Source organism: Myotis lucifugus, unplaced genomic scaffold (genome assembly GCF_000147115.1).
Source record: "Myotis lucifugus unplaced genomic scaffold, Myoluc2.0 scaffold_507, whole genome shotgun sequence".
NCBI classification, from domain to species: Eukaryota; Metazoa; Chordata; class Mammalia; order Chiroptera; family Vespertilionidae; genus Myotis; species Myotis lucifugus.
Genome location: NW_005871555.1, coordinates 215968 through 226976, shown reverse-complemented (window position 1 = coordinate 226976; position 11009 = coordinate 215968). Strand labels below are relative to the sequence as shown.

Genomic DNA, 11009 nt, shown 5'->3' with positions numbered 1-11009 from the left:
ACCTCTCGGGCGTGTCGCCCTTGTTCTAGCTGCAGCTCATGCACAGCAGGGGGAAAAGTCCTTTCTTCTTAATGACTGTAGTTTGGTCACCAAAACATTTTGAAAGAGCCCTGGCTGGTTTGGCTCAGTGGATAGAGCGACGGCCTGCAGACTGCAGGGTCCCAGGTTCAATTCTGGTCAAGGGCACATGCCCGGGTTGCGGGTTCTATCCCCAGGAGGGGGTGTGCAGGAGGCAGGTGACCAATGATTCTCTCTCATCATTGATGTTTCTATCTCTCTCTCCCTCTCCTTTCCTCTCTGAAATCAATAAAAATATTAAAAACAAAACAGGAAAACTTTTTGAAAGAAGAATAAATATTTTAAAAGACACACAAAATTCATTAATTAAAGTTCATCAGATAAAATAAAATGAAGGGACATGTGGAGACCTTGCCTGACTCCTCGCTCACTGTGGTCTGGACCTGCTTTCATCTGCAGAAGAAGCTGCTCTGCGACCTGCTCCTCTTAGTCTGAGTCTGAGCTGCTCGTGGGGAGGAGAGGACACAGGCATCGTCGGTTCCAGTGGTCAGACTTTCACTGTGTGCCCGTGTGGGACCAAAACGGCGCAAGATGCCCATGTGTACATGGTCCCGATTGTCAATTGTCTCTGCTATTCTTGTCTTCTATGGAGAAAGGAACCATGTCTTGAGCCAGCATCCGTTTAATAAAATGTGTCCCTAAGTGGCTGACCAGAGCTGCAGTCCAGCCACCCACCCTCCGATTTCAGCCTCGTTACAACGCCATCCGTCTGGACCAGGAGGGACACAGCTTTGCTGCTCCCAGTGAACCTGGAGGGTAGGTGCCAGGGGGCAGTTAGAAAGTTCTAGGAGTCTTTTTGAGCCCGTGGATGAGAACGTTGAGAAAATCCCCGCTTACGAAGAGCTTTTCCCAGGAAGCCCAGCTACAGAGAAAATGCAGAAGGCGACCGAGGATGCGGGAGAGAGCCGGGCGTTCGCCTGGGGAGAGGGATCCCCCCCCCCCCCCCCGCTCCGGCCCCGCGGGAGGAAACTGCTTCCTCAGAGCAGGCTCATCCTCACGCGCATTCCACTTGTCTGCGTGGGTCTTAATCCATCTTTTTCCACGTCAAGAAAGTAGCAGGTGGGCATGTGGGCAGATGTGTGTGAGCACGTGTGTGTAAGCACGCGTGTGTGTGTGAGCACACGTGTGTGTGAGCACACACATGCATGTGAGTGTTCAAGGACGTCTGTGTTGGTGACTTGAGGGATGCAGAAGCAGAGTCAGACTGGAAAGCCCCTGCCCAGACCTCAGAGACCGGCTCTTCTGAGAAAGGCCTCGGTGTGACCTGCACTGTGACCTTGCGCTGAGCGCACGGGCCAGCTGACGCAGGTGTGTCTCATAAACTATTAAATAAGTTGCCAACGACATCATTCATGAACATCCGATTCTTCCCAAGCTTCCCGAGTCCCCCCAGACGGGTGTCTCATCAGAAGACACATGCTCTGTACAAGCAAAGGTCAGGGAGGAGCGGCCGGCCACACGCAGGCCCAGGGCAGAGCGCGCCCTTTGTCAGGTGTGTTCACCTTGTGCTGCAGCTCTGGCTGCGAGAGCTCCGGCATCTTTCTAGAATGTAGAGTCGTGGGACCTGAGTGAGACTGTCCAGAGGGGCTGGGTGTTGCTCTGAGCGGCGTCTGGGGAGCCGTGGGAAGGAGAGCGACCCCTGTGGGAGGCGGGGTGACCTGCCCTGCGGTTCGGGAAGCCGCATGCTTACCAGGAATCGACTGTCTGAGGCAGTCATGCTTCTCGGCTGAGTCCTTTCCACCCCGAACGGCTCCCTTGTGAAGGGACAGCATTTCAAGCCGAGCTATTTCATCTGGACACGGCGACTGAGCAGCCTCGCAGAGAAACCCCTGTGGGGACTCAGCAGGAGCGCTGTGGTCGGGGGAGTGAGGCCCGGACGCGTGAGCGTCGGCTGTGTGTGTGTGGACACTGCCTCCTGCGCAGAGGTGACTGCCCCACAGAATTCCCTGGAAGGACCTGCTTCCCAAGCCTGGTCTCGAGGCCTGTGCCCTCCTCCAGGCGGAAGGAGCTGCTGGGGTTACGGTGCCTGGCGTGGGCTCGTGCGCCAGAAGCAGTCTCCTGGGCGTGAGGGGCCCCCCCTCCCGTGGGGTGAAAGCAGTCGGGGTGCCACCCCCAAGGTCAGGTTGTCCGTCCTCACCTCACCTTTGCCCTCCTGCCCACAGGGAACTTAGACTCTTAAGAGGGAACTGGAGTAACTGCGAGCAAAGCATAGGACTCTCGGACCGTCAGGAGCCCGACGTCTGAGCCGATGGGGGGCCCCCTGAGAGTTACGGGAATCCGAGGCCTCCCTCCCTTTCACAGAACCCACCAGAACAAGGACAGCCGCGCCCACCGCATCCACACCTGCACTGTTCACCAACTGGGAGTTGATTCTGAACTGTCACAAGTATTTTTAAAAAATATATATATTTTCCTTGACTTCAGAGAGGAAGAGAGAAACATCAATGATGAGAGAGAATCATTGCTCGGCTGCCTCCTACCCCCACTGGGGATCGAGCCCACAAGCTGGGCATGTGCCCTGACTGGGAATCTAACTGTGACCTCCTGGTTCATAGGTCCATGCTCACCCACGGAGCCACGCTGGCCGGGCTGTCACAAGTATTTTAAAGAAATATGGGTTCCTGGTTTAGTTCACTGGGATCCAAAGAGCTGGAAGGAAAAGCGCACGTTTAATTGAATGGCGCTTCCAGTCCGAATGTCAGTTCCCTGGCCTCCCTGCAGGCTGTGGGTGAGTGCAGACTCGGAGGAGAAATGCAACCTTTCCCCAAACACGGTGTCCCAACTAGAAACAACAGAGTGGGCAAGCTGTGCGCTCCGGGGCCGACGCGCTGACCCCTCTCTGACAGGTGGGTAATGAGCCCGGGCAGGCCGGCCAGCACCACGCCCTGCCGTGAGCGGAGGCCGGGTTCCCACCAGGACCCCCGCCTCCCCCCACCCCCGGGGCCCTTTCCCTGTTTATGGAGCCAGTTACACTGAGAGGTCTGTTCTTCAAATAAAGACAGAAGCCTTTGATTGGGGGAGTTAAGGGACTCTCAACTCATCTCAGTGTGAGCCCTGGGTCTGTGTGAGTCTGTGCCTGAGGGGGTCCTGGGCCGCCCTTCCAGTCTTGGGGTGGGGTGAGTGCATGGGTGCCAGCTCGGCAGGCCCCCCGGGAAGAGGGCTGGCCCCTCCCTGCTGGGAGGCAGGTGCGGAGCGAAGTACACAGATTCCTGTAGAGAAGCCGGGGGTGGGGGGCGCTTGGTGAGGTGCTCTGTGCAGTCAGTAAGGGGACGTGAAGGGTGGGGACAAGCACTGGGGACAACCCCTCCGTCACACTGTTGGTGGGAGTGGCACCTCCCACACCCGCTCTGTCAAGTGCTCCCACTAGGACGGCGAACGTCCCCGCGCAGATGAGCACGGCCTCTGTCCCTCTGGGTCTTTCGTGTGTTTGCATTTGCATAACCGCAGCCAGTAAAGTGCAGAAGGAACGCTGGTCAAGGGCTGGGTTATCAGCCTAATAGTAACAAGTCCAATAACAGCAAAAGCACACGGGGCCCCGTTCGGATCTTGGTTCAAACACTCCGAATGCAAAGACCATGGCGGGTGTTTGGATGCTGGCGGGAAGGTTCCTGATATTAAAGAATTGTTAATGTTTAAGCGTGGTCATGGCTTTTAATGTCTCCTCATGTTTTATGAAGAGCTGGTATGGCTTTTACAAACAGACGCCTGCCAAAGGAATTCTGGATGACACGGTAAACACACTGTACTCTCTTACAAATTCACCTGCTATTTAAAAAAGATGAGGTTATGATGAGGAAGCATAAAAAGAAATAAGTCTTATCATTATTTCATTTATTTCTTTCAGCACCTCTCCCAACAAGATACACCCCTCACTTACAGACGGAAATGAAGCTGGGGGAGGTGGGGTGACTTCAGACTCACCCCGCGAGAAAGGCGCAGGCAGCGTCCCCACCCCATGTCCCTCCTCTGCCTCACTGCTGCCGGTGGCCTTAAGGCAGCGGATGGACTGGGCCACAGCCCTCCTCGCTCTGGGTTTCTTCAACATCCCCAACACTGCCCTCTCTAGAGTCACCCTCTGGGGCAGCCAAACGCGAGCCGCGGTCCTGCTGTCTACCGCCGGGCACTCAGCTGGGCAGTGCAGCCGCCACCTGAGCCGAGGGCAACTGCAAAGGCAGGAAGACGGGCCTCTGGTCCCTGTTACCCGTGAGGGGCCCCGATGGGACTAATGAAAGTTGAGGTCCTTTGCCTTTTGGCCAGGAGGACAGACAGAAGCCCTCAGCACGGCCTCAGAGGCACCAGCCACCTAGTGTCATCTCCCCTAACAGTGCGCAGTGCTCGCTAAGGAAAAGCAAAGCAGAGGGCCTTCCCGGGGCTGCCAGGCCTGGGCTCTGGGATCTCAGGGTTCTGAGTGGGGATCTGGGATTCAGCCCAGCCCAGAACACAGGCCCCGCCCGGACCACAGGCCTAGAAGAAAGGTGAGGACACAGGGGCTGCGTGTCAGGGGCCATGTGACTGGGACTGCGTGATAGGGGCTGCGTGATAGGGGCTGTGTGTCAGGGGCCGTGTGACAGGGGCCGCGTGACAGGGGCCACATGACTGGGGCTGCATGTCAGGGGCCGCGTGTTAGGGGCCGCGTGTCAGGGGCCGCGTGTCATGGGCCATGTGTCAGGGGCCGCGTGACAGGGGCCGCGTGTCCAGGGCTGGTGAGAAACAGCAGTTCAGTTTGCTGACGTCCGCCAACAGCTGCAGGCCTGCCATCCTGGATTATTCAGTGCCTACTGCGTGCCAGGCACAGGCTGGCTTCTGGATAATTTCATTTTTTAGGCAATAAAACTCTTTCCCCTGAGCACCTCTCTTGACTCTTGAGCTGTGCCTGCGGTCTGGGCCGACAGGTGTCCCGGAGGGACCGGCGATGGGGAAGCCAGCGACCCCCGGGGGCTGGGGAGAGAGTATGGATTGTGCAAAGATGCTGAGCAGCACCCCACGCTGGGCAGCCCCCCCGCCCCCATCTGCACACGGCTGCCTTGCCGGATTCGCTCCCTCTTTCGGGCCGGACCTGGCTGACTGCCCGGCCTGTTTGGGGCCATCGTGAGCCTTAGGCAGGCATCACCCCCTGTAACTCGGGCAGAGTTCTCCCTGAACCAAAAGCTCCCTGAGCCCCATGAGGTCCCCCCCCCCGCTTTCTTAGCACTGGGAGCCTTTACTCCTTCACAGGGATCCCAACACAGAGGGCAGAGTTCTTCTTTTTTTCCCAAACTGGCCGACATGTCCTTGCAGGGCCTTCTGCCCTCATAGCTAAGGCAGGTGTGAAGGTTTGAAAGGCGAGCCAGGAAAATCATCAACGCCGTTTCATCAATAAGGATGGAAACAAAGGTTTTCTCAGTGACTCCGCCCCCCCCCCATTTCATTAAGCAGCCCACCACGCTCTGCACATGATACAGTGGCACTGAAATATCTGCACTGTCCTACGGCAAGGCTCCCCCGGCTGCTGCCCGCCTCACACTCACTGCTCCCGAAAGGGTGACGAAACCCAGCTAGACTTTGCCACTCTCTCGGGCCTGCGCTTCAGGTGACCCCGGGTCTGTCCGCATGACCTTTCCTTGGCCCCAGTTCATGGCCACAGCCTTTAACTCAGCTCAGCTGCCTGCAGGACTCGCTCGTGCTGCAGAGAAAGCAATGTGTCCAGCCCCACAGCCCAGGAGCCTTGGCGCCTCTGAAAAGAAGGTTCCGTGAGGAGTGGTCCTGCTGACAGGCCCTTCTCGGGTCCAGACCGTCCACGTTAGACCGCAGACGTCAGTGAAGAGGGAAACGAACGTTTAGTGAAACGAGGGAGCAGCGTCACCTGCCCCTTCACTGTGCGCAGCTCCCGACTCTCCCCAGGTCACCGCACTCGACCCAGCAGAGGCCCGGGTGCACCGGGGACCAAAGCACCCACACCAGCAGCCTCTGTGGTGCCACCTGCACAGGTGGAGGGGGTGGCCCTCCGTCAGCATCCCGGGGACATCCTTTGTCCGGAGCTGTGTCTTCGTTATCCTTCACCGCCCTGTGGGCTGAGACTGAACTGGCAGAGGACTTGTCCACAGGCGAGGACAAAGGCAGCCATAGGCACCCGCCACTGCATGTTATGGGTACATTTTGGGGGACACTCTCATCTTTTCCCCAAGAGCAACGTTCACTTTAGAAATTAAACTTCTTCAGAGAAATTCAAGAGACTCTGGAAATAAAATGAATGTTCAAAAGAAGGCTAAGTCCGAAGCTGAAAGTCCCTGGGAAAGGGAGACTTCAGCTCCCCCAACTCCGTCCTCCCCCAGCACACGTCCCAGTGCGCCACAGGGAGCAGCTGGGGGTGGCCCTGGTGGCTCACATGCTTGGACTCTTTAAATATTTACAAATATGTGAGTTCAACGTTGACTTTAAATAGGCAATAGTCTCAAAAATCTAAATGTGTAAAGAAAGAATCATTTCCATAAATACGCCAGGGCTGACTGGGGGTTGGCGCTTCTCCACGCGCCAGGACGGGAGGGTCCTGCAGGCTACAGCCCCCCACAGCAGTGAGACCCACCCCTGTCCATCAACATCGGAGTCCCTGCGGCTACAGCCAAGACGGCAGCACCAGGTGGTTCTTGGCCATTTTTCGTTCATCGACTCTTTTCTGCTCCAAAACTTTTAGAGAGAAATTATTTAGGAAAATGTCCCTTTAATAACATCTCTTGCCAGTCACTGGGTGTTTCTCACTTTATTTAAATGAAGTTAGAATTGCCCGACCGGTGTGGCTCAGTGTTGAGTGTCAACCTAGGAACCAGGAGGTCACGGTCAATTCCCCATCAGGGCACATACCTGGGTTGCGGGCTTGATCCCCAGTGGAGGGCAAGCAGGAGGCAACCGGTCTGTGATTCTTTCTCATCTTTGATGTCTCTATCTCTCCCTCTCCCTTCCTCTCTGACATCAACAAAAATATTTAAAAAAATAAGTGAATCGAGAATTGGAAAGGACATTAGTGAACAAGTGACCAAGCTTTCCTTTGCTGCATCAGGAAACAGAATCCTGGGAGAGAATAACTGGCCCGAGGGTGCAAATTCAGGTCGTGACCAAACTGAGCCCGTCAGTCTGCTCCTCACCAGCGCTTTCCACTGTGACGAATGACGAGGTACTCGGGCTTTGTAAGCGAATTCTATTTCCAAGGCAATGGAGAGCTCCCAGTTGAACGCTTCATGGAGCTTGCCATTAAAAACAGGCGGTTTTGTAATGCACGTACGCTGTCCTGATTTGGCTCATGTAAATGCCTGTAAGCACGGAGCCTCACCGTGTTCCCTTCGAGAGAAGGAATGAAAGGTGGGAGCATGGGGGTGTGGGGCGGGGAGGCGGAGAGCGGAGCCAGGAGAGGCAGGTTGGTTGGGAAGCATTAATTCAAATGTGGCCTTCCCGTTAGGATACTCGGTCTCGGGTTCTCTCCAGGAGTACCGTGTGCTAAAGGCTCACCACCTCCATGTTTGCCAGCCCCACTCAGGCAGCACTGCGATCGGAACGGTGACTCCATTTACAATGGTACCAGATGCTGAAAAAGACATTCAAGGACTGGGACAGTGATGGCAGAGAATCGAAAGGTTCCGGAGGCCCGTGCCAAAGGCGCTTCTCCTCTCGCCTCCACAGGTCCTGCGTGAGCGTTAGTCATGTCCTGGACTCAGAGCGGACTGTGCACTAAGAGGGACAAGAAGCGGTACTGAATGTTGAGTGAATCAGACGTGAGGTGAGCGGGTCAGTGCGGGAAGCGTTCTGTCCGCACGGCCCGGGGAGCGCGGTGCATGCTGACAAGAACATCAAGGCGACATCAGTACCACGGCCAACCGTCTGCAGGCAGCTGCCGGTGACAGACCAAACGCCAGGCGGGCGCCACGGCCCACACAACGCCCGGCACACCGATGTCCCAACCACTCCAGAGCCGACCGCTCCCCAAACAATACGGGGCGCTCTAGCCACTACAGGAAAGTACGGAAGGATTTCAAACAAGTGGGCTCTAGATCTGTTTAAAGTTGTGACAGGCAGGTTGCGATTCTCAGATTTGCAAAAATAGAAAAGGAACTAACGAGGCATCATCTCATATTCAGGGAACTTGGGCGCCTCCCTCACCTGCCCGTGTTCTCCTGTCCCCGCCTCTCTAGAGAGAGGGACAGGCGGGCACCGACAGCCGCCAGCACTGACACCTGGCCAGCACCACCCCTGCTTACAACCTATCTACCATGGCAGCTCGTTACTGTTGCATGAATCTCTTTAATCATAATCTGTGCTTCTGACAACAGCAAGTAAGAGCAGGTTTCATTCCAGTCCCAGTGTCGTTGGGGACAAGCCCTTTGCTATAATGCTTCTCTTTAAACAGCATCTGGAGATTATTTCTAGGGTAAAAGTCATCAAAAAGAAGGCTTGAGCTGAGAGACAAGAAGTCCCAGCGGCCCCCTGGACTGCAGGGCCTTCCTAGCCAGCGCCCAGGGGCGACTCGGGCGCACAGGGATCACCTGGTTCCCTTCAAGAAACGGAGGTTGGCCCTCCTTACTCAGACCCACTCCTGAGAAACGCCCTCCTGTCTGCATCGGCCAGGACAGTGGGTTAAATTTTCCAACAAGTCAGACAGGTGCTCTAACTGCTGCGCCCAGACACGTACGATCCCCCAGAAAACTGTCCAGCTTAAGGGAGCCAGGGGGCTCACAGGCGTCTCCATCTGCCAAGAATGGCAGCCGATAAATGACCTCCATGGCCAGCGCCTTCTGTCCGCAGCCCTGCTGCTTCCTTCTATGGAGAGTCAAAGGCCTGGGCCACGCAAGCCCCTGCCCCCCGCCCCCCAACCTGGCGAACGCGGACGGTCACGGTCACGGTCACGGGGCGCAGGTGGTGTTGCCTTTCCAGTCACCAACCCTCACACCCAGACCAGGCAGGCAGCTTGGCTCCCTTTTACCGAGAGGGAAACTGAGACGGAGAGAGACGAAGGGAGCTGCCCGATTCACTCGGAGGGCATGGGGGAGCCAGGCTTGGAGCCGGGCAGTGCGGTGTGAGTCCTGCTGGACCTTGAACGCACAGCAGATGCTCCAGGGCACAGGGTCCCCGGGTGTCCCTGTCCTGGCTCCGCTCTCTCCAGCCCTCGCCCGCTCACAGCGGAGACAGCTGCCCCTGCACCAAGCACCGTCCACCTGCCCCCCCCCCACCCCCAGGGCTCTGGGTGCCTCCCCAGCAGACGCCCTATCTCCCCGTCCACCTGCTCCCCCCCCACCCCCAGGGCTCTGGGTGCCTCCCCAGCAGATGCCCTATCTCCGCGCTTGAGCCGGAGCCAGCTCACCTTTCCAGGCAGGAGTGGGGCAGGGCGGGCCAGTCCTTTGCACATGTTGCCGGCGGGCTCTTCGCTGTGAGCACAGTCTCAGCAGATGCGTCTGCGAAGGAACTTCACTTCGGGAGTGTCTGGGCCGGCTCCCTCTCGACTCTAAGGGGCCCCGGCGCCGGCGGGGCTGGTGGCCAATCCAGAGCCCGCAGGGGCGGGGCGGGGCGGGGCTAGGGGGCGGGGCGGGGCGGGGCCAGGCGGCCTGCAGACCCCGGGCTGCGGATCCGCAGCAGGGTCCCCTGTTCCACGGGGTCTGGAGCCCCCGCAGCTGCGGCCTCGGCGTGAAGCAGTGAGGAAGCGCCTCAGGTCCATCCAGGTCGCGCCCTGGCAGGACCTCAAGGGCCCCGTGGACACAGATCCCACGATCCCGGGGATGAAGGATAAAAACGTAGACTAAGGCAGCAACACCTGGACACCTCCCTGCTATTTCCTTATAGTACCTGCTAACCCAGCGGTTCTCAACCTGTGGGTCGCGACCCCTTTGGGGGTCGAACCACCCTTTCACAGGGGTCGCCTAAGACCATCGGAAAACACATATATAATTACATATTGTTTTGTGATTAATCACTATGCTTTAATGATGTTCAATTTGTAACAATGAAATTGGGGGTCACCACAACATGAGGAACTGTATTAAAGGGTCGCGGCAGTAGGAAGGTTGAGAACCACCCATGACTAAGCGATCTAGGGGTTTGTCTTTGTAGTTTTCTTCCGAGAAGTGTAATTTTTAAAGGAAGACTTTTCACTGTGAACCTGCATTTAATTGCATTACAGTTGAGATAACGTGGTCTGGAAATTTTACGTTCTGTTGAAATAAATTTGCTGTGTTTTTGGTAAATATCCCTTATGTGCGTGGACATGTATGTCTTTCTGTTGGGGCAGGCATGGCCCTGCACATCTGTAGCTACGGTGACTATTTCTGTGTATCAGTTACTGATGGAAATTCCTTAATATTCCCAATGTGGGATGATTTTTCAAGTTCTAGTCACTGGGACAGTATTTGCTTTGTACATTTTGAAGCTTTATTGTTAGGTCCCTACAAGGTCATGATCTTTGTACCTTTTAACTGAGTAGGCTTTCTAAGAATCTGTATCTAATACCTATGATTGTCCTTTCAATGAATTTTGCTCACAAATCTATCTTGTCTGATATGAATATTTCTACCTCACTTGTTTTGATTAGTAGTGGCCAATGTTAGTAATTTCTGGGTATTTTTTTTAATTAAAAAACGTATCTCCATGTTTCAAATCCAATAGTCTATGTCCCTTCATAATTGGTAAGTGTAATTCCTTTTCCATTTGTTGATCAGGCATGTGGTTATACTCTGCGTGAACATTTTTTATCCTTTTTCTAAACATGAAGTTTATTTACTCCTTTTTATTAGGCTTGACTCATTTGATGGGTACGTATCCTATTATTTTAATGGCTACCCATACATTTTAATATGCTTATTAAATTCATTTTAAGTCTAAACTTTACTTAGTAACTCTCTCCTGGCCCCTGATAAAACAAAAGCTGAGCTCCCACACTACCTCCTCCTCCTGCTGCTAAAGAAAACCGCCCGCAC

General features: G+C 55.4%; 1 protein-coding gene across 1 annotated transcript in view; it reads right to left on the bottom strand.

Annotated features, from left to right (window-relative positions):
* RGS5 (regulator of G protein signaling 5) overlaps positions 1-9525 on the bottom strand; it is a 31431-nt gene extending 21906 nt beyond the window's left edge. The window contains exon 1 of the mRNA XM_006103773.3: positions 9404-9525. The gene's annotated coding sequence lies outside the window, so the exon portion shown is untranslated. The remainder of the gene's footprint in view (positions 1-9403) is intronic.
* Between the last annotated feature and the right edge of the window lie 1484 nt (positions 9526-11009).